The 24,398-nt window shown below is 48.1% G+C and overlaps 1 long non-coding RNA gene across 1 annotated transcript; it reads right to left on the bottom strand.

Moving 5' to 3' along the window:
- Window positions 1-12,395: 12,395 nt before the first annotated feature.
- LOC142572948 (uncharacterized) lies at window positions 12,396-14,010 on the bottom strand. The gene is made up of 2 exons (XR_012826176.1): window positions 13,733-14,010; window positions 12,396-12,526 (listed from the first exon to the last, which is right to left on the bottom strand). It is a non-coding gene; the product is annotated as an uncharacterized LOC142572948 (long non-coding RNA).
- Between the last annotated feature and the right edge of the window lie 10,388 nt (window positions 14,011-24,398).

Consider the following 24,398-nt stretch of genomic DNA (forward strand, 5'->3'; position numbering starts at 1 on the left):
CTTCCGCTGCTAACACGATTCCTAATGCCTACACAATCAATAATACTATCATTGAAACTTCAGCGTCGGTAAAATACCTCGGTGTAAATTTTAGCTCGTATTTATCCTGGAGCACTCATATTGAACTGATTACTAACAAAGACTTAAAAAAACTTGGTGTTCTTAAACGCCGACTACACCAAGCCAACCAGGAGACAAAACTACACGCATTCAACATGCTAATCAGGCCTGCGATAGAATACGCGTCCGTGATCTGAAACCCTCATTATACCTATCTTGTTAACATGTTGGAATCTATACAAAACAAGGCTGCTCAATTCATCCTTTTCCGTTACTCTCGGTATCAAAGTGTAACAGCACTGAAAATATCGCTCCATCTCTCGCCTCTGGTCATGCGCAGAAAACTCAACCGTTTATCTTTTTTCCATACTCTCTACCACAGCAACACACCATTCGCAAGTTCACATCTCCCGGTGCCGCACACATGGGCTCGTGTATATCACACGAGGAAGACTAAACCCATTTTCGCTCGGACAGAACAATACAAATACTCACCTTTGGTCCTGGCTATTGAAGAGTGGAATTCGCTTCCTTCTAGCATTGCGGCTATCGCTGGAACATCATCATTTCAAACAGCTCTTCGGTCATACTTAGAGAATTCCACTGTAGAATGATGTGTGGTTTTTTTTTTCGGTTTTTTTTTTCAGTGTGTGCGTGTGAGCCGTAACGTTCCGTGGAATGTTAGATGACATGTTTTGTAACTTCTGAAGGTGCGATTTTTGTTTTGTTTTGTGGGATTTGCTACATGTGCATTTTTTCAGTACCTGTTTCTAGCCATTTTTCCCCTATTAACTTGTACCTGGCATATTAACTTGTTTATTCCTTTCTTCAGCCGTTTATATTCTGTGTTGTATATTGTTAAGTTTTCTTTGATGAATCCCCCCCTATGTAACGCCCGCATTGGGCCTTTAGGGTACTGAAATAAAATAAATATTGTTGGCTTGGATATGTTTGGCACGGGGCCCAAGTCGGTACCCTGTCTTCTAACGCGTTCTTTTGTTTTCGGCTCTGTCTTGAAGGGACGCGCACCGTCATTTTTAGAATTCATAAGTAATCGTGAGAACTTTTTTTCTATATATACTAATACCACAACTAACTACACCTTAAGAGCTAGGAACTTTATTAAGGTAAGAACTAGAACAAACTACGGCAATCAGCTTTTACAGTGGCAGATTCCTAATTTACTTAATGATGAGCATGCTTTATTTGATATCATGCAAGATTCCTCAACCATTTCAATATTCAGAAATCAAAACTGTATTTTTCCAACAATTGACACCTGTTTGTTTGTAATTTATTTTCTGTTTTTCGACTGATATGCAATTTCATGCGTTGCAAGACTTTTGTTCCCATTTGGCTTTTGGCCTTCATGTATCTTTCTGTACGTACTTTATTTCTTCGTTTTCATTATTATACTTATTGTGTTGCATTGATTTATTGTATGTATAATTGTATCACTCGTATATATAAAAATGTATATGTGTGTATTATGTGTATATATGTATATATTTTTTGCACACTGTTGTCTGCTGTGCTCGTGGCGCCAGGGGCCTAGTCAGGCGTGTATAGTCTCGCCTTTTGCTCCGGCGCCATGACAATCTTGTATTGTCAAAATTATAATAAACTTCAAACTTCAAACATGCTGCAATGGTGCTTGCGTTGAGCGTATGTAAGGTGAGAAGCGCGGTTATAAAATGTCTGTTCAGTAACTTGTGCAGTAAACCCATGATTATAGTATTCGCGCAATAGTAAGAGTCACGAGTATGGCAACCGTAACCGCAAGCGTCACGTTATGGTCGTAACTTGTCGCGACAGCGTAGTTGAAATCCACTGACCCTGCCACTAAAAAATACGTGGCGAGGTATGGCTGACGAATAATTAATTGCGAAGATTGGTTTTCAGTAAACGTTTGTAACCAAGAACGGCGGGTGCTTATACTACCGCAAAGGACGGATGCTGGGCGGTGACTCCAATCATTTACTCGCCACATCACACATCTATATACACTGGAATTCAACTGGTTTCACCAACTCTTGCTTATATTCTCTCGCCCCTAAACTGCGACTTCGCCTGCGACTCGGGCTCCAGCTTTTCCTCTTTGTCCCCCGCTTCTTTTCCAATCTGCTGAGACGTGCTTCCACTGATGCTTGCTCTTCTTTTTTCTCAATAAATGAAGGCATTCATTCATGCATTCCTAAGTTACTGCAGAAAATAGCGTGTCTTTATCTCCATAACCACCCTTTCTCTCACCTGGACTCTCCAATCGCAAAACAAAGTTGCAGTGTTGCAAATGGCTGGGCGTCACATATACAATTTTCTAGGAATGACCAGTAGCACGGCGGGCAATTTTCGGTGGGTGACGAGACAGTATATAGAACACCTTCTCTGCCATATCCACACTCAGTGCTCTGCTTCGTGAGCTACTATTAGCCGCTACTACGAAGTACGAAATGAAAGAAACCTAGCTGGGCTGGTCACGGACAGCTCTTTTTGGATTCGTGATGCGTCGATTTAAAAAATATATATTTCTTATATAAGCCTAAATAACAGCGATATAAGCGAGGTGAGTTACGGTAGCTCGTTGGTTTGGACTAACGACGCTCTTCATGCAGCACTTTCGTCTTATGCGTGTTTGCGAACGGGAATGAAAGACAGGAGGGTAACACGCCTTCCTCAAATGAAACATTCGGAATAACTCTTTGTTTGACGGTTAGACATATGTCGAGGGCCCCCGATACGAACCACCTGCAAGTCTGTATCAGCTTGCAAAGAGGAACTCAGATTAAACGTTGTCAAGAGGATAGGCTTGTAATTATCATAAGGATACCTTTATTGAAATTCCTTACCATGAGGTGAAAGCCCACTAATAAGCATTTAAATTTTCTGTGTTATTAAAACCTCCTGTTAATAAAAGCTTGCTGTGCTTTACAGCCTCCAAATTAGGTTATAAAAATAAATTGGTGCGGTAAATGTGTAAACGCAGACGCAAGAAAAGGCCTAGTCCGTTTCCCAGTATTCACTCAATGAAGATGGAGCGCCTCTATACTCTCACATTGTAGGGATGTCAAGAACAAAACACTTCCAAAAGAGTGAGTCACGAATATAACTCATTATAAGGTGAGCTTGCGCTGGAAAAAAAAAACGCTCAAAGCGCAACGATGGCTGCGCGCAAAGTGCTTCCTCTGATTCCGATCTACGGATCAAGGCGTCAGTTCGTCAGATTGAAATGCTCGTACATTGCAGCGAAATCTCGGGTCCTCAAATGTGATGGAGAATGTACGCCAGTATTCGCTTCACGCGTGCAATCTGATAAGATAACGCTCTTTCGCTATTGAATCCGTCACAACGTACTGGATATTAGAAACACATGCAGGCGCATCTTGAGCTAACTGATAACTTTGGAACTGTGGTTAGACGCTAAAGAAAGCCCCCCCCCCCCCCCCCCCGAAAAAAAAAGATTACAGTTGCTTTCAATATTAGCTGAAAAATAGGGCTTGTGGTTTAAGAAGGGCCTCCAACACTGCACAGCGGTGCCGACATACAGGAAATTCAAGCGCGAACCACTTTCCAATTACTGGTATTTATCAAACCAGCGTATCGTGGTTCAATGTAGCCCAGTAGTCCCGGGGCCAGTTCCACCACGGGTACTGTGTCGGAGCTCATATTTCATGTCAGCATTAATTGTCACAAAATCACAGTATTTTTCCTTTAGAACTTATCATTAGACAGCTAAAATACATCCAGCGAAATCCTCATCTTAATATTTCAGTACTTTTCGTTCTAACGTACATATTTGTGCTGATCCATATGTTACAAAGTACTGAAAATGTACCTAATGCTTTCCTCCAGAAGACGGAAAGGCAGGGAGGTTAACCAGACTGAGTCCAGTTTGCTACCCTACACGTGGGGAGGGGAATGGGGAGTGAAAGAGAGAGAGAGGGAACAGGTGTAGGATGCCTATAGTCGGGCACTCAAGTCTGTTGCCCTCAGGTAGTGAAAAAGCGCTCGAACTGCTTTCTGGGCTAATGAACTGTGAGGCCAGGCTCCCAAGATTTTCGCTTCCGTAAATGGCCTGTCATCCAGTCTATTTAAGGCACACTGGAGAGTCTTACGTTGATTATCAAAGCGAGAACAGTGGCACAGAAGGTGACTGATGGTCTCTTCACACTTGCACGTAGCGCACATTGGTGAATCCGCCATTCCAATACGATAGCTGTAGGAGTTGGTGAATGCTACTCCTACCCACAGCCGACACAGCAGTGTTGCGTCACGTCGTGGAAGGTTCGCTGGTAATTTAAGTTTCAGTGATGGGTCGAGGCTGTATAAACGACACTTAGAGTTCTGTGGTGTATGCCAGCAACCTAACGTGATGGTACGAGCGAGACTGCGAAGCTCTCTTGCAGCGTCGACTCTCGATAAAGGTATAAGGAGTGTCGGTGAGCCTGCAGCCTGGGGACGTCGGGCAGCGTCATCGGCGACGTGATTACCAACGATGCCACAATGTCCCGGGAGCCACTGAAATATGATATCACGTCCTCGTTCAGAAGCGCAATGACAGGTTTCGTTGATTTGTGACACCAGCTGTTCATAATTGCCACGTCGTAAACTTCGCAAGCTCCGGAGGGCTGCTTTCGAGTCAGAAAATATTGCCCATTTGTTGGGCGGTTCTTTTTCAATGTATTCGACAGCAGGTTCTATTAAAATCTGGAATGCACTTGTGTGCCTTACAATGAGCACTAATGTGACCGGAGAGCTGGTTTTTCATCTTATATCGATGCTCATACAATCTGTCATTCAGACATCTGCCAGTTTGGCCTGCATATGATGAACCACACGACAAGGAAACCGAATAAACTACTTTCTTTACACATCCGACATGCTTCTGACCATGTTTTTTTGCACATACCTGTTTATTTTCCCGATGTCCTGCATTCACCTTGGCACAGATCAAACCAAGACGTTTCGGAGCGGAAAATAAAACCCGAACACCAGCTCGTTTGCCTACTTTTTCAGATTGTGAGATAAGCCGTGAACATATGGGATGATAGCAATCTAGTTGTTAGTGCGCCTGCGAGGGTGTGCTCTGTCGCATTCCTTCGTCCGTTGTTTTATTTGGCGCCTTCGTTGTAATTCACCTCATGGTATGGAATTTCAATAACGATATCCTTATGATAATTAAAAGCCTATCCGCTTGACAACGTTTCATCTGAGTTCCCCCTTTGCAAGCTGATACCGAATTGATGGTGGTTCGCATCGTGGGCCCCTGACATATGTCCACCCGTCAAAAAGGGTAATTCCGAATGTTTCATTACAGGAAGGCGTGTTACCCTCCTGCCTTTCACTTCCGTTCACAAACACGCATAAGACGAAAGTGCTGCGGGAAGAGCGTCGTTAGCCAAAACCCTCGAGCTACCGTAACTCACCTCGACTATATCGCTGTCATTTAGGCTTAGATAAGAAATGTATCTTTAAATCAATGCATCACGAATCCAAAAAGAGCTGCCCGCAACGAGCCCCTGCAGCTAGGTTTCTTTCATTTCGTAGACAACATGGTAGACAAGATAGATTTCATGGTAGACAACATGGAGAACAGACAAATCCCGCATATATTACTGCACAATAATTTTAAATATCGGTCTTTCTTCACGCACATGGATAACTGTGACAGGAAGCTACGTTGGGAACTAACTGCAAGTACTATATATGTCATACCCAAAGGTGTACCTGGCCCGCTGGCCAGTAAATGTCACGTAATATTGCGAGCAGCTTCGGCCATAGCATGCTAACGGACGACGACACATGTAGAGGCAGTTTGCTTAATTCTTGTGTCGTGCCTTTTGCGTCAACGTGCAAAACCAAGATATCCATGTATATGGCTTAATACTTAAGCAGATCTAGATTTGAGCTGCTGTGATAGCCCATGAGTGCGGATAGCAAAGCCTCCAGGGAAATAATTGAGGGCACCTTAACGAAATCGATAGGTCAAAATCAAAAGCCGTCCACGACGGCGTCTCTCATAGACGCTGTGCGATGTTTGGACGTTAAGAACGTGTGTTGACTGAAGAAAGGCTGCCACAGAGTGTTTCTGACGGTTACTCCGTAGAATTAAAAAAAAAAACTGTTTCAGAAGCCGAGAATCAATCATCGCTCGTCGCGACTAAACGCTCTTAGGATGACAAGTCATTTCCAGTGGCTACGCTTTATCGAGAACACTGATAACGCCGGCGGGACAAGTATTGTGGCGATGTTCAATGCGCAGGGATAGCTCTTAATAATTTTATTTTTGTTTTGTTGACGTCATCACGCACCACCACGGGAAGTTTTAAAAGTTTAGGGTCAGTACGCAACGTGGTGGCACTCACGCGAACTAAACACTCGTGTCCAGAAAAGTTGGATACGGGACGTAATAAATGGCACAGGCAATGAAAAGGTTGGAAATAATGGTGCAGTTATGCGAAAGGTGGGGGGGGGGGCATGAAATAAGGAATAGGCCACTGTAGTTGCCTGCATGCCAGTATTGGGGGATACACGTGATAACCGACAATGGCTGAAACAGCGCTGCCAGTGAATATCACCCGATGGCGCAGCCAATGTCCAGCCACAGATGGCCCGACATAGAATGCCAACATTGGCCCAGTGCAGTCTCATGGTAGCGCTATCGTGGGAGGGCCACTATTTTCTGGTAGGTTTTGCCGGCGTTAAGCCATGGTTGGTCCAGTGGCGGTGTGCTGCCTGGGCATTAGTGCCAGAGTTCCCTCCAATAATTATTGACGCGAAAGCGTCAAGTTGCCCATTATGCGGAAAGGCCGGCCTCTATAGCAGCGAAACAGCACCTCAATTCCCATTTGCTGCGAAGCCCTATCATGTGCGCACCTCGACGGAGCAGAGCGGGCGAAAGGGCACTGCTGCGCTGGCGCGCCATGTTTACGTGAGGGGAGAGGGCATCGCCGCGACGCCCCGTCACCCTCGCATGGATTAAGCCCGCGATACAGGGAGCGGAAAACTGGCGTCCAATGAAATTGGCCCGGCGACGAACACTCGCCCCTCGGCGTCCAAAAATTTGACTCCCGCCGGCTACCCGGTCCGACCAGAAAAACACCGCCTGGCGAAATTCGCCATCGGAAGTGGCGGTAGCGCCTCGCGTGCTCACCAGACATTGCGTCGATTGATCTCCCTCCGACTTCCGGCAGGTGGTTGTTTTTTTTTTGTGTGTGTTTTTCTCTTTTTCCATCGGGGCATCCGTCGCGCGGCCGCGCTGAAGCGACGGAATGCGGGCGTTTGGGCTAGTTTGGCCGCGCACTTTCCGGCTCTCTGCGCGTGAAAGGGACACCGTTGATTATTACAGCCGAATATTGAATGTGTGAAGGCGTCAAAATAATTGTACATATTTGTGTAAACTCATTTTTCGTCTACAAACTTAAGCGAGGTGCTTACGAAAAAGATAATAATTATAAGTGCGGTGCAATTTTCTTACCAGCCCGATGGAAGGTTCCATGGCGCGAAATAGTGTGTGCATTGTACTGCTTTTCTTATTATTCCCTTTTTTGTGTGTGTGGTGGCGCCCATATGGGTTCGCGTATGGGCGACGAAACGGTTTCTCGTTCGCGGGGCGCGAAGCTGTTTCTTTCTTTCTTTTTCTTTTTTTTTTCGCTGTCGACACGCGTGCTCGTAAAGTTCAGTCTTGTGCTTCTTCGGTCAGAAATCACCCCTGCTCTACTACAACCATAAGTCCTTTCTTCTCGAGTCTCTTGAGGGAAAGAGCGACAACAGATTATAGTTAGAAGCACACCATGCCTGATCTTCTGGCTGTTTGCATCTGTGTGGGCCCAGGCGGTGCACGGATTGCCTAGGGCATCAGGAAGGAGAGCCGCTGACAGGCCCATTTCACGCCGAATATCGATTATTCTATCCTCTGCGGCTGCACTACTAAACTCCTGTTGTAGGAGGAGGCTTTAAAACAGGAACTGAAACTGAAGTAAACATGAATGACCAGGATGTGTTTTTACACTAAGAAAACTAACTTCGCTGTTGGAGAACCACAAAACCTTCTGCAATGCCTGCGCTCCGTGGTGCCACCGCTCAACGTAGCCAGACGGCGCAAAGCCAGCCCGCTAAAATCCTTACAGCTCAATGAAATGTGCGGAAATGTTTTGTAAGCGCCTCTGTGAAACTTGTTTGCTAGTTGTCTAGGCATTAACAACAAACAATGCAATAAAACGCCTATTTACTACTTTGTTATCTAAAAACATATTCCTAGAGTCTGACAAATACGCGGCGAGCCCACGGCGGCGTCCGCCTGTTTTTTCGCTGAACGTAAGCGATGCCAGCGAACCATCGGCGTCGTCCCGCCGCGTCTATGCGTGCCGGGCGAAGTTCGCCGTGAAAGTTCGCTCCATGTATCCCGGGCTTTATGTGCCATAGCGGTACGTGCTGCCCGAGCCAGCAAGCAGCAGCACCCGGCGGTATCAACGCCGCATGCCACCGACGTCCTGCGCGACGTGAGACCGCGGAAGCAGTCGCGGCCACCAAGGCCGGCAGGCGCACGCGCAGCAGCTAAGCCCAGTGGGGATCAGAGAGGCGCACCGCGCGCCGGCTTCCTCCGAGAGCGAGACGGCGGCACCCGCACGCGCGCGTCACGCGACTGCCTCGCCGACGACAACGCGTCTCGCGTCGCCGTGCCTGCTTCGTCAAGGCGCGCTGGTGACGTGGGGTCGCAGCCAATGAGAATCTGGGTGCCGTTTCGCTGCTGCAGACGCTCTGTAGCGGGTTTCTAAGGACGACCGTGCTTAAGAGGAAGCTTTAGCTCGAGTGCTCCTATCTAAATACATGTAAAAGGAGAATTCGCTTTTCTCGGCAACTACTGCACCAAATTTGACGAGGTTTGTTGCATTTAAAAGACAAACTTAATATCTAGTGACTGTTGGTTTCGAATTTTTGAGTTAGGTTGTCAATTTTTTATTAAAAATTGGCAAAAATCGAAAATATTTAAAAAACGAAACTATCAAGTTTACAGCTCTGTAACTCAACCACTAAAGATGATAATACAATTGCGTGAATTGCATCTAATAGTAAATCTAAAGCGGACAAAATTGATATGTTACACATGAATATAAAAAAAAATTATTCATAGGGAAATACAACTTTTGCAAAACCGTTGTAAACAACGTAACAAATTCACTTAAGATGAAAAATGACATACTGAATTTGTCCGCTTTAAATGATCTAATGGATGCCGTTTACAGAACCGCGATATCAGTTCTTGATGCAGAGCTATGAATTTGTAAACTTCGTGCTTCTATTTTTTTCCAACGGTCAAATATTTGAAAATCGTTTTCAGAAAATTCAAGCCCTAAATCGAAATTACGCTTCCAACAGTCACTAGAATTTAACTTTCTCTTTCAAATGCAACAAATTTCATCAAAATCGGTGAAGGGGTTATCTCATAAAAACGTTTTTGCGTTTTACATGTATTTGAATAGGCCGCGTCGGAGTTGGGCTCGAGCTAAAGCTTCCTCTTAACGCGCATGTTCTGGCTCTTGAATTAAGCCGCTAATTACAAATTCACGTAACCTGGAAACACAACCAGGCTTCCTTGTCATTTTCGACTTGTTCGCGTTTGAGTGTTCGCTCGCCGCTTCGAAAACTTTCTGTAAGTAACGCTGCGCAAAGCGATGCGAGTCCTCGCGCGTGTAATGTGCGACTGGATGTGGCCGTTGTTGTGGATTTCACACGGAAACATGCGTACGTGGTGACGATATTATTGAACGCTCATTCACACCGGCCCCTAACAATGCCACGACGTGCGCCAAAAGGAGCGGCACATTACTGGAGATCACCCGTTGCACGAGTTCACTTCTGCAGCGCTTATTGAGGTTACGAATCCTGTGCCACACGGTACAGCGGTGGGTGACACGCCATGTACACGTCACTTGTTCTATAACGCAATCAATTACCTGAAAGTTTTCGAGGTCCATATATGTCGTCACTACATCGCAACACCCAGCTGGGTCTTGATGAAATAATGGCCATGTCGAAACTCTACTTGCTGTATTGTCGGTGTTGCCAGATGGTGCGCCGTAACAGCTGAACAACATTCAACCAATGCATATTTTGAGTGCTAGTGCGTGGTGTTGTTACCGAAGTCTAAAGAAAGAGAGACGATGCCCCCGGCCTGTTCGCAATAACGTTCGGAACTCCGAAAATGTCAACCTTTGTCGCTTTTAAGGAAATACGATTACTCCAACTGAGAATAAATGGAACTGAGGGGCCCGATGTTTATTAATCATATAGCGTTGGGCTGCTAAGCACGAGGTCGTGGGGATCGAATCCCGGCGACGGCGGTCGCATTTCGACGGGAGCGAAATGCGAAAGCACTCGTGTACTTAAGATTTTGGTGCATGTTAAAGAACCCCAGGTGTCACAAATTTCGGGAGTCTCCCACTATGACGTGCCTCATAATCAGATTCTGGTTCTGGCACGTAAAAACCCATAATTAAATGTTTTTATTAATCATATCATAAGAAGCTAACAAACAAAGGCAACAAGGACAACATAAGGAAAATTACTTGTAGTTACTAACTGAATTTAAGAAATGATAACTAAACGGAAATGAAAACCGATGAAAAAACAACTGGCTGCAGGTGGGGAACGATTCCGCGTCTTCGCATTACGAGTCCGTGGAATTGTCATGTCGCGAGGGATCGTTGCCCACCTGCGGCCAGTTGTTTTTTCATCCGTTTTCATTTCCGTTAACAACTGAAGATTTAAACCGGTGATGGTTCGGATTCCGATAGCTGCCAGGTGTTTGCTTGAGTGGGAAATAGTTCTCACTAACGAAACAGCGATCTTGGTTAAATGCTTCCGTCAACATGTTCATTTGAGCGTCACGCTGAACTACTCCTAAACTTTACAGCTGCAGGAAGTATTGTTGCGGCATATTTGAAACGGCGGTTTCACTCCCTTTGTCTTCTTGTTATGTGGAAGGGACAGCAACGGGATATCTCACGCTTTCCCCCCAGTGGGCCCCGGTGAAGCAGTTTTATGTCCCCCGCATGATCTGCGGGGACGCAGGCGAACCGCGATACGTTTCACAGATGAGCTGTTACGGCTAGTCGATCCAGATACCGTGTAGTGGAGCGGTATAGTGAACGAGCGCCCACGTCTGCAACAGGACACTCCTTGGCTTTGTCCGTGCTGCCGCTTTACGGCCCATGTTCGGATCTTCCTTCCCCTTCGCCTAAACCGGCCGGCATACTCCCCTTTTCGAAACAAACAGCAACAACCACTTTGAAGCTATGTGGATGTCTCTAACATTGCGAAATTATGACAACATGCGTTGGGAGCCTTAATATGCGCTTGAGTTGGCTCTCCAAATCGAAAGTTCGACGTAAGCAATGTTCTTCAAGTATACGGGTGTGCCTCCGATAAACCTCGTTCAGTAGCAGATGATCTGGGACGAATCCATAAAGATTTTTCGATGATAAAGGCTATTTCCCGTTGGCCGGCGGCCGCCTTTGCTAATAATACAGCCTACATCGCGATTGGCTGGCACCTGCTCTTACAAACACTTCCTGCGTAAGAAAATTTCGCGAACACGGGTCCTCAGCATTGCGCTCAGTGTCTCTCGGCTGACATTATTGCAGTTTCTTCCTTTCGTCGACAATGCTCGCAGCGTGCTCCTTTTGATCCTATGCCTGGCGCGGAAACCCTTGAGTTGTTATTTCGGTTCGTGCCCCGCGCTCGCATTGGAGCTTGACGTTGTTTCCAAAGCCTGCCAAGCTATTGAACTTTTCAAAGCTCGGCACTGCGTGAATCTCGCGGTATGTTCACATATGTGGGCAATCTCCGTTGTGCAACGTTTACATTCGACGCAATAATGATGCAAATGCGACTGTCGAGTACCTGCGCGTGACATCGAGACGCCGTCCACACTTTCTTCCCATGAAAAATCGTGCCTCTTCTCGGACGCTGTACGTCGCTAGTATCAGCCAATCAGGAGAGCGAGCTTATAGTACCACCATAGAGAAAGAAATTTCAACAAGAGCGGACACTCCCATAGAGCCCAGCGGCCGAATTGACTGTAGCACACCAAGCGGATGTTGTTGACTCCTTCCGGTTTCGGTTTTGGGCGCGCGCGTTTTGAACACCAGTTGGTACACGCCGCGCCGGCTCCGCTGCTCGGCGCGACATTTTTTTTTTTTTTTTCGCTTCTGCTGAACCTCGCGTGGCCTTGGCGTGGAATCGTTTCATTATTACGTAGAAATGATTGCGATTGACCTTTACAAGACTGCACCGAATCTGTCAGGTGCAATTTCATAAAGAAAACGAAAGACGTCTTCTGAAATGATGAAATGTTTATTTTGCTCTATATAAATGCTCGTTCCGGGCTTCTTCTGCATTCATCGAAAGTTGTGGCACCAGGTAAGCAGCAGTCGTTGCCGTACGATGCTCCACCGGATCCCATCAGCTGAAAGTAAATTACAAGCATGTATCATTTTGGCATATTGACCTAACAGGAGTATTTCGTGTAGAGGCGAAACGTGCGTAAGTGGCGAATGAGCGGCATTACAGATAAATTCACTTTTACGTACATTTCGCAGCAAAGACTCCTCCGAAACAATGCCATAAAATCTGAACATCCGATTTTCAAGCACCCCTCCTTTCCCTGGCATTATTTCCTGCACTTTAAGTGCACAAATACACGGCTGACTGCGCGTTTCCAAAACAACTTGGCCTCAGTCGACACGATGGTACGCGAAGTACACACACAGGCTCAGCCAGACCATGTTACACGCTCGCAGAATGCCTTCTAATTGCACTCAAGTCAGACTCGTGGGTGCAAAGCCTGTTTTCAGTCGCTCATAATACGTAAATGTCATGTTCTTGAGCTCCTCCGTGTTATCTTTTACGCGTCCTGCCGGCGCATGCAACACTCCCGTGTTATCACTCTCGGCAATCGCTCGTCGCGTTTTCGAGAAGCGTGAGTACCGAAATAAGGTATATCTTGTTGCAGGGCTATAAAATGCGTCACAAACTTGTCCCACTAAAATTCAGTACACGCAAAACTAACTCACTATGGCCGGCTTGCTTTTTTGCTAACACCTTCACAACCCCAGGCGCGGTGAGCAAGCCTTAAGATATCCCAAAAAGTTACCAGATAAATTACAATACTTTTTCGGGTCAGAGAATGCGTCACGAACTTCTACTAGTAAGATCCAGTACACGCGAAACTAACTGCGGCACACAGCCGAGCTGCTTTTCGCCAACTGCGTCAATAAGCCGGGCGCGGCAACCGTGCTTCTAAACTACCCCAAATATAACGACGCTAGTTACAATAATGTTGGGGGCCACAGAATGCGCGAAAACTTGTCTGTCTTAGGCGCTACGACGCAGTACACACATGTATGTACACGCGCAAATGCCTCACACGGCCGAGCCGGTTTTCGCTTACTGCGTCAATAAGCCGGGCGCGGCAAGCGTGCCCAAAACCTACCGAAATAAGTTACAGTAATGTTGGGGTTCATAGAAAGCGTCGCAAACATCTCCCAGGACGAGGCATTAACTCAAATTAACTGCGCCAGGACGGCGGAGCTGTTTTTCGCTAACTGCGCCACTCGAACTAAGCCTAAATGTGCTTAAAATGCGCCGCACACTGTCAAACACAATTTCTCACCTTGCCGTAGTCCAGTAGTGCAGTGGTGCCGTGTCGAAATGCAGACGATACGCAAGAAAAGCATAGAGAAGGCCGGGAGCCCAAAAACATGGGCTATATCCAAAACAGACGGGTCGCCGAGCACGCGAGCTTCGCACGTACGGCCGGCCTCGCTCACTCCTGCGGCTTGTCTGGCGCATGACGTATGCACGCGCGTCTGGCGTGCCGCTAGCTTGTTGCTAGGCAACGCAACAAAAAGTTGCAAAGCGTAAGTTCATTTACACGCAAAACTTTTTCACTTTTAGTGGGAAAGAATAAAAAAAATAAAACGTTGTCTGGAAGTTTATTTCACATTCTTTTTTTTCTGATGCTCGCGTCAACTAACGGATGTTGTTGAAACTAGGCGTGACGTCTTTCCTGTTGCCAGTTTTTGAAGAGTGTCCCCTCTTGTTGAATTTCTTTCTCTATGGTACCACTACGTCGCGTTCCTCCGCATTTCATACAACTTCAAGACCTCGTCGTCTGCTCTTGAGAAGGAATGAGAAGCAGAGACGGTGAAAGACGCTCTTGGTCGAGTGCCCACATCAAAGCGGCCTTTCGACGGCTGACAAGTGCGCAGTAAAACTCGCGGCTGCTCCCTTGCGCGGGCGGGCGATTGCCTCAGCGTTCTTGGTGGCGAGATAAAATACATTCACACGCATCGATGGGTGATACCTGTCAGGCTAATCCGCATGCTCTGGTGCCGTTACCCAGGAGCGCATCGGCGCTTGAAAACTTCGAGACAGAATCCGCTTCTCTGTTTATGCGGCATTATTCCTTTGACGTCACGGTTCTGCAGTCCATCTTGTTGAGAAATCGTTTGAGTACGTATATAGCACAGCCCGAGGAAAGAGCATGTTCAGGCCGGTCCGCAGTCAAGGTGCATAAATCCGTTCCGATACCGCTGGCCTGTTTTCGCCCATGACAAAACGCAGCCGTTTCGGCGATTCCACGACCTATTTCTCGATATTGCTGCAGTGCTCCAGTAAAAAGAAAAAAAAAAGAAAATCAATGTTGTCGTTGGAATGAACGATTGTGGCGCGATTAAACGGATCACCGTATTTTCAACTGGATACCTAACGGCCGTCAAGACGCGCGAGTAATTTGTTAGGTATTTAGTTGACGCTGTGTTCTCCTACAGAGAACGTTATAATTTCTCTAACGGGCCAAAGCCATATTAACGTGCAGGCACTGTCGCGTGCAAAAGCAAACTCTCCCTCCCTTCTCCAGTATTTTTCGTACCGCGAACGCGCATCACCAGGCGCAACAATTGCAGTTAATTCTTGCTTAACGCGTAGTCGCACACCTGATGGATCTCAAGTAGGAACAATTCGACATGTATGTTAGCTGGTGCAAAAATTGAGGTTCGAACCAGGGGGGGGGGAGGGAGATGATGTCCTTTTATAGACCCCTTTCCGCCACAGAGTCAAAGAGTCTCTATAGAGACCAGAGTTGCGGAGTGGAGCCCTCTGTTTCATTCCCATTCAATTCCGAAGAGTTGCAATTTCCATATTTCAACTCCTTTTAACTCATTGGAATGCTGAGAATTGGACCTTTCCCACTGCTGGAGTGGCTGAGCAAATCCATTCCATTCTTACAATTCCACTAAATGAAACGATTTACCTATAATTATTTACTATGCTTGCATCCTTGCGTGCTTAGTAACTAAATATACATTTTCAATGTCTAACAACGTTACAATGGCGTTACGCACAATTTTTTCCCACAAGGGGGATGTTGCGTTTCGCCTGCGACACGTGGTTTTGCCGGCGCGACTGCGGCGGGGCGGCAGACATTTTGGCCCGATCGTCGTCGCCGCAACGCTCATCGGCAGGTGTTTCCAGGCGCGACTGCGGCGATGCGACCGCAAAGGATCACCCTCTCGTTCCAGTCATTGTGCCCGAACCAGGCGATGCGAAAGCAGGGATCATCCTCTCATTACAGTCATTGTGCCCGACCGGCAGCGCTACGACAGTGTGCTACGAGATCGTGCTCGACATGGTGCTACGGCAGCGCTACGACAGGGTGCTACGAGATCGTGCTCGACATGGTGCTACGGCAGCGCTACGACAGGGTGCTACGAGATCGTGCTCGACATGGTGCTACGGCAGCGCTACGACAGTGTGCGTCACCATTAGCCCATTGTACATTCACGTGCTCGTCTTTTGAGGGGTTCCTTCTTGCCCTCAACTGCGAGAGTATAAAAACAGCTGCCCCCGGACGCCAAAAGGAGGGCTCCGATTTCTTCTGTTGAGTGAAGTGCTCTCCCGTCTCTCTACTTCGGTCAAACCTGACCGCCAACTCTTTGCGATGTTAAAATAAACAAGTTGTTTCGTTGTTACCAGTCGACTCATGCTTTGCCGGGACCTTCGGATGCTTCCAGTTGTACCCCAGGCCGCCAGGCCAACGCTACCCTTGGGGCTTGCGACCCAGGTACAACCACGGGCGTCAGCGCCGAGTTCCCAACAGATCGTACCAGTGGTGCGATCCAAACATCTGGTTGGCAGCGGTGAGATCGCCTCCGACTTCAAACAACTGTCTGCCAGCGGTGAGATCGCGACAACGGAGGCCAGCAGCGAAGAGATGCAGTTGACTGTATGCTGAGCAGCTCAACGACGATCCGGGAGCAGTGCAACGAGCCCTGTGTGACGACTGGTTGCCTGCAGCGGAACGACTGCGCGGAATTCCTGCCTGCGAGGTTTGGTGAGTGCGGGACTTTCTTCTTCTGAGCTTTGCCAGGCTTTTGTTAGTGTCAGAAACAGAGCTGGTAATTGTGGTTGTCGTTGCTGCCGGGTTAGTTTGCGGCAAGACAATAGTAAGCAGTAGAGAAAGCAGCATTCAGAGCAGCCATGGATTTGAAGTCGTTGCGCAAACCGAAATTGTTGGAGCTTGCAAGAGAGTTGGGTCTGGATGTCTCAGACAAACTAAGAAAACCTGAACTGCTAAAGGCTATTCTTGAGTTAGAGGCTGAGGATGACGAGCTGTCGGAATGCCTTGAGACCATTGAAGAGAGGGAGACTGCAAAAGAAAAAGAAGAGCGTGAACGTAAAGAACAGAAAGAGCGAGAGCAACAAGAGCGTGACCGTCAACACGCTTTGGAAATGAAGCGTCTTGAGGTAGAGATGGAACGCGCTCGTAATGGAAGTCAGGCACACGGTGCAGGAGAACGCGTATTGTTCAAAATGACTGACCTGATGCGGCCGTTTAAGCTTGGAGAGGACATTGGTTTGTTCCTGGTTAACTTTGAGCGAACGTGCGAGAAGCAGGGGTTCTCTCGGGAAACGTGGCCACAGCGCTTGCTCACTTTGTTACCCGGCGAGGCGGCCGACGTAGTCGCTCGCTTGGATAGAGAGGAAGCAGAGGATTTCGACAAAGTAAAATCGAGTCTGCTAAAAAAGTACCGGCTGTCTGCGGAGGCGTTCCGTCGGAAGTTTCGGGAAAATGAGAAAGGCAGAAGTGAGTCATATACAGAGTTTGCGTATAGGCTTATGTCAAACATGCAGGAGTGGCTCAAAGAAGAGAAAGCGTTTGGTGACCACGATAAAGTTCTGCAGTGTTTCGGGCTAGAACAGTTTTATAGTCGGTTACCGGAGAACGTGCGATACTGGGTCTTGGATAGGCCAGACGTTTGTACGGTGGCTAAAGCCGCTGAGCTAGCCGAGGAGTTTGTGACGCGTCGGGCTCGCGGAGCTAAGGACGGTCAAAAGGGTGAATTTGGCTCGAAGTTTGAGAGGCCGAAGTTCACGCCCATGAGATTAAAGGGGGACACGCTTAGTGCGGATGCGAGCGAAAGCAGTCCGACCAAACGTAAAGAGACGGCGGCAGCCAAACGCAGAAAGCGGTTCGAGATGAGGCGAGCGCGCTTGTGTTATACGTGCCAGAAGCCGGGTCACTTTTCGGCGCAGTGTCCGGAAACAACACCAAAAGTTGTGTTTTTTTCAATAGGCAGCACTGACGAGAACATGAAGCTTCTCGAGCCTTACATGCGAGACCTCCTCGTGAACGGGAAAGAGTGCCGAGTGCTTCGCGATTCCGCAGCTACGATGGATGTAATTCACCCGTCTTACGTAGAACCCCATATGTTCACGGGCGAGTGCGCATGGATCAAGCAAGCCGTGGAAGCTCATAGCGTGTGTCTGCCGGTAGCAAAAGTGCTTATTGAAGGACCTTTCGGAGCGCTTGAGACGGAGGCGGCAGTGTCATCTATGCTGCCACCCCAGTACCCGTACCTATTTTCAAACAGGTCCCATCACCTCCTGCGCGAGAAGGGGCTTTTGTTTGGTGAAGCTAGTGTTCAGGCCTTAACCAGATCGAAGGTTCGGGAGCTCGCTGCAAAGGCGGTAGTTGCGGGGCCGACGTTATCAAACAACGAAAAAGGGTCAGAGGCGCAGCAAGCTGATATTCCGAGCACGCCCGAACTGAATAAACTTGAGTCTGTAACGTTAAAGGCGCCAGATACTGGAGAGGAAACGCCCGACGCGGGAAAGTTAGAAGAGCTATCTACTGATTTGCTCATCGCGCCTACGTCAGACGGACTTGATAGGTTGCTAAAAGTCAGCCGGACGGCTTTGATAGCCGAGCAAAAAAAGGATGGCAGCCTGGAAAACGTGCGCTGCAATGTCAAAGAAGGTATCGCCAGGAAAACTGCGCGTTTTGTGGAAAGAGGTGGAGTCCTGTACCGGCAGTATCTAGACCGCAGAGGAGTGGAGTTCGATCAGCTGATCGTGCCTCAATGCTATCGTCAGGATCTGTTGCGCTTGTCACACGGGGGTTCGTGGTCCGGACACCTTGGAGTTAAGAAAACTAAGGACCGTCTCTTGCAAGAGTACTATTGGCCAGGGTGTTTTCGGGACGCAGACCATTTCGTGAGGACATGTGACACTTGTCAGCGGGTGGGCAAACCAGGGGACAAATCGAGGGCGCCGTTGAAATTGGTACCTATCATTACGGAGCCTTTTAGACGGCTCGTTATTGATACTGTGGGACCTCTGCCGGTAACAGCCACGGGGTACAGACACATTTTGACTGTGATCTGCCCAGCGACAAAGTTCCCTGAAGCAGTGCCGCTTAAAGAACTCAGCTCAGTTGAGATAGTTAATGCACTACTGTCCATATTTGCGCGAGTTGGTTTCCCTGCGGAAATCCAATCAGATCAGGGCACAGTGTTTACTAGCGCTTTGACGACAACTTTTCTCGAAAGGTGTGGGGTAAAGCTGTTACACAGCTCAGTGTACCACCCACAGTCGAATTCCGTTGAGAAGCTCCACTCCGTCATGAAGCGCGTGTTGAGAGCGTTGTGTTTTGAACATCGAACTGACTGGGAGCTGTGTCTGCCTGGGGTGATGTTTGCTTTAAGGACCGCGCCGCATGCGGCTACGGGGTTTTCGCCAGCTGAACTGGTGTACGGTCGCTCGCTTCGATCTCCGCTTCGCATGCTTCGAGAATCGTGGGAAGGTAGGGGCGACGACCCAGTCGTGGTGGAGTACGTGCTTAAGCTCCTCGAACGCTTAAGAAGGGCACAGGAGTTGTCAGGTGAAGCAATGACAAAGGCCCAGCAGAGGGCCAAGGTTTATTATGATCGGACAGCCAGGGCCCGTCGTTTTGAGGTTGGCGATGAGGTCATGATATTGCGCACATCGCTAAACAACAAACTAGACGTGCAGTGGGAGGGCCCAGCACGAATTGTTCAGAAACTGTCGGACGTTAACTACGTGGTAAGTCTGCCAGGAAAGCGGAAAGCACAGCAAGTTTACCACTGTAATCTGCTCAAACCTTATAGACAAAGGGAAGCAGTGGTGTGCATGATGGTAAACGTTCCTGAAGAGCTTCCGGTCGAGCTTCCGGGACTAGGCTCAGTGACGAACAGGGAAGACACCGGTCAAGTCATTAGTGACCTTATCAGTAAAGCACCGCTGTCGCCCGAGCAGAAAACCGAACTACACCAGCTATTACAAGAGTTTCAAGGTCTGTTCTCTGAGAGGCCTGGTGGGACTTCTGTACTTACTCATGACATAGAACTTACCTCCCCAGAGCCAGTACGATCCAAGGCGTACCGGGTGTCACCCCGCCAGAGCGATATTATGGAGGCTGAGGTAAAGAAAATGCTACAGCTCGGTGTTATTGAGGCAGGTGAGAGTGATTATACCTCCCCTTTGATTTTAGTTGAGGTACCGGGCAAGGAACCTCGTCCTTGCGTCGACTACCGCAGGCTTAATTCCATCACTAAGGATCAAATTTATCCGATCCCTAACATCGAGGAGCGCCTTGAGAAAGTTAGTAGCGCTCAGTTTATTTCCACCCTAGATCTTGTCAGGGGTTATTGGCAGGTTCCACTTACAGAAGAGGCTAGTAGGTATGCGGCGTTCATTTCACCAATGGGAACATTCCGTCCTAAAGTGTTGAGTTTTGGTTTGAAGAACGCGCCATACTGTTTTTCAAGCCTCATGGATAAAGTGTTGCGGGGACAGCAAGAATTCGCTTTACCGTATCTAGACGACGTAGCGATATTCTCCGCATCCTGGTCTGAGCATATGGCACACTTGCGGGCAGTGCTAACCCGCCTGCGCGAAGCGGGCTTGACAGTAAAGGCTCCTAAGTGCCAGTTAGCACAGGCCGAGGTTGTCTACCTCGGTCACGTGATTGGTCAGGGTCGTCGCCGCCCCTCTGAAATAAAGGTGGCCGCTGTGCGAGACTTTCCGCAACCGCGCACGAAGACCGATATTCGGTCGTTCTTGGGTGTCGCCGGCTACTATCAGAGGTACATCCCCAGGTACTCTGATATCGCGGCTCCCCTGACGGATGCTCTAAGAAAGACAGAGCCTCAAACAGTCGTCTGGGACGAGACAAAGGAAAGAGCTTTTAGCGCCCTAAAGAGTGCCCTATCAAGCCAGCCTGTGCTACGATCGCCAGACTATACCAAAGGGTTCGTTGTTCAGTGCGATGCTAGTGAGCGAGGCATGGGCGTTGTACTGTGCCAACGGGAAAATGGGGAAGTAGAACACCCCGTCCTGTATGCTAGTCGTAAGCTGACCAGTCGTGAGCAGGCGTATAGCGCCACCGAGAAAGAGTGTGCGTGTCTCGTGTGGGCCGTTCAGAAATTGTCATGCTATCTAGCCGGCTCGAGGTTTATCATTGAGACGGATCACTGCCCTCTCCAATGGCTGCAGACCATCTCTCCCAAAAATGGCCGCCTCCTGCGCTGGAGCCTCGCTTTACAACAATATTCCTTTGAGGTGCGTTACAAAAAGGGGAGTCTCAACGGTAACGCCGATGGCTTAAGTCGAAGCCCCTAACGTAGGAATCAGCCTCAAAATTGTTTGTTACTGATGTTTTTCTTCCTGAGGCAGGATTTTTTTTAACATATTGCTTTTGTTTAGTGTTTCAAAGTGATGATATGCTTTCTAGTGCAATTTTTCAATTTGTGGACGCGTTCTGAGTGATACTAGACTACTGTAAGGAACTAGGCAGTGGTATAAAAAGGGGAAAGAGCCTGGCAGGGCTTAGTGAGGGTTGTGCCGTGCTTGCTGACTGAGCGGTTGAGTGTCAGCGTAGTTCTAACGCTTGCCGGGAACGAGAACAAAAATGTGAACTCTCCCGAAGTCACTTTGCAGTGTCCCGTGCGAACCTGAACGAGAGAACGAGGCCTTCTCTGTGCGCTGCGCTCAAGAAACGTCGAGGGACGCCCGACTTCGGTTATGAGCATCATCGAGCGACATCCCTCCGGACAGCGGATGCAGTCCCCTGTCCATCGGGATCTCCTTCCCCCGGCGGGGCGGTCTGTTGCGTTTCGCCTGCGACACGTGGTTTTGCCGGCGCGACTGCGGCGGGGCGGCAGACATTTTGGCCCGATCGTCGTCGCCGCAACGCTCATCGGCAGGTGTTTCCAGGCGCGACTGCGGCGATGCGACCGCAAAGGATGACCCTCTCGTTCCAGTCATTGTGCCCGAACCAGGCGATGCGAAAGCAGGGATCATCCTCTCATTACAGTCATTGTGCCCGACCGGCAGCGCTACGACAGGGTGCTACGAGATCGTGCTCGACATGGTGCTACGGCAGCGCTACGACAGGGTGCTACGAGATCGTGCTCGACATGGTGCTACGGCAGCGCTACGACAGGGTGCTACGAGATCGTGCTCGACATGGTGCTACGGCAGCGCTACGACAGTGTGCGTCACCATTAGCCCATTGTACATTCACGTGCTCGTCTTTTGAGGGGTTCCTTCTTGCCCTCAACTGCGAGAGTATAAAAACAGCTGCCCCCGGACGCCAAAAGGAGGGCTCCGATTTCTTCTGTTGAGTGAAGTGCTCTCCCGTCTCTCTACTTCGGTCAAACCTGACCGCCAACTCTTTGCGATGTTAAAATAAACAAGTTGTTTCGTTGTTACCAGTCGACTCATGCTTTGCCGGGACCTTCGGATGCTTCCAGTTGTACCCCAGGCCGCCAGGCCAACGCTACCCTTGGGGCTTGCGACCCAGGTACAACCACGGGCGTCAGCGCCGAGTTCCCAACAGATCGTACCAGTGGTGCGATCCAAACAGGGAACACGCTTTGTGTCCTTTTATGTTTGCATTGCGTGGTTGCCTGTAAACTCTCTGTTATCTATTTTTTAACAGTACATACATGTGGTAGCTGCGCGGTTTGAAATCAGGAGTAAATGACTCGACTGCAAACATATGTTCAGTTTTTGCAGCCATAATGCACGTATCTCTAAAGTATGTAGATTTCAGACTAGTGGACCACATCACAGGATACTGGCCTGTCATCTATAGTTCTCTTTTCCGAAACTCCTCTCACATGAAAAAAAAAAAGCGAAGACACAGAGCAAAGGCTCAGCCACTCGCTAGGCTTCTGCAAAACAATAATAAAAATGCTTATAGTCACTGAGACTTCGTAAGTGAAATCTCGCCTCGTCCTGTTTACGCGGTTTTTGTTGAATTTAGAATTAAGCCGGCTTTTTCGTGGCCAAACATGACGGTAATTTCAGACAGCATGGTGCACCGATTCTCCAAATATTAGCCTACAGCTACCCGCTCCTGACGGCTGAAGTTAGCTCGGTGTGTTCAGATATGCACAGACTAAGGGGGGTCCCGACTATCTTTAGTTTTCAGTTAAATTTTTATATGAGGTAAGAAAACGTCTCTGCAGGAAAGAATTAACATTCATTTTGCGAAGCTAGAGCGCGGACTTCTTTAAAAAAATCTTATTTCACTAAAGGTGGAAAAGAGTGTGTTAGCTACTTGCAGATTTTGCAAATTCTAAGGAACATCACTCCAAAATGAACGTATTGGAGCCCTCCAAATTTTTTCGGGTAAATCAGCGCCACTAGTACTATTGGCCCATGGAAATACAAATTTATGTCATGCATGATATGTTTTTGAAAAAGTGCGAAACTTCGGTTTTTGAACAACTGCCTCTGACTGACCCCGAAATAAGGTTTTCTGTTTTTAGGGCCATTTTAGCAAAGGTGACGATGCTGAAAAATATTTACGAAAAATCTGCGAAAGGTTTCTCGCAACCTTATAAGTATGCAACTACGCCACGTGTTTATTTTGTTATAATATCCCAAAAATGCAAAATTGCACCATTAGCAAGAATTGGAACATTTTAGAGATGTCTTAAAAAATAATCAACGCCGATTTTTGTGAAATCTTTCTATAATACCTACCCATGATTGGCAAATCTAGCGCTGCAAAAACGTGTTGCATTATTTTAAGTGAGAAAACGTGGCCTATTTTAAGACCCATGTATGTTTCTAAGACCCATGTACAATGTTTCTCGTTCTATAATGAATAAAAATCACACTCATATTAAATTCTGAACTCCTTCTTTTAGAGCGAAGCTCCAAGGCGCCCGTTGCTGCAGCGAGCGAACGAGCACAGCGAAAGATGAGCCCAAACGCGGAGTGCAGCGGGGGATGAAAATAGCGGCGAGAGCGAAGGCAGCGCGAGGAGGAAAGCGGGGGAGGTGGGCATAGCGAAAGCGTGAGAATATAAGAAGAGTGCTGCGCACGAGGGGGCTTGGTGGCGACGAAGGCTACGAGACGGCGCCAGAGTAGCGCGCGTTGTCTCTATGGAAACAAAGCGCTACATGAGCGGAGGTTGTCTGCGGCGTCTGCTGTGAATGGCGCCCACGCGTCACCCACGCGCTTCCTCTCGCGATCTCCCGATTAGTGAGGCAGTCGTGCCACACTTCGCTCCGTTTGCAACGTATCGCATGAGACGGATTGTCCGCGCCAGCCAATATATCGCGAAATGAAAACACGTATGCAGCTGCGCTCAAATTTCGCATTAGGGTGTATTGTAATCGTCGGTGAATTTTTTTTTCACGCACAGGAAATATTAAGTGAGCCTATGATGCCTTTAGCATTCATAAAGGAGCCTCAGAATGTGACTATGAAATGGATCCCTCATAGCTGCATAAGGCACACGCAAGCAAATGCCATACGCGAAGAAAAGCAGCGTTGGGAAAAGGGTTCCATTGTTTTTCTCTTCGACATCGCAAAAAATTGATAAATCATACTCCCGGATGAAGTACAATCATACCATTGACAAAGCATGCAAATTAGCATATTTACTTGCGTTGTGTCGTCAAGAAAGTCGACACGGAACTACGCTCTGATTAGCAACGACGTCTGCCACGACTCCGCAC

The sequence above is a fragment of the Dermacentor variabilis genome, chromosome 1 (genome assembly GCF_050947875.1).
Source record: "Dermacentor variabilis isolate Ectoservices chromosome 1, ASM5094787v1, whole genome shotgun sequence".
Taxonomy (NCBI): domain Eukaryota; kingdom Metazoa; phylum Arthropoda; class Arachnida; order Ixodida; family Ixodidae; genus Dermacentor; species Dermacentor variabilis.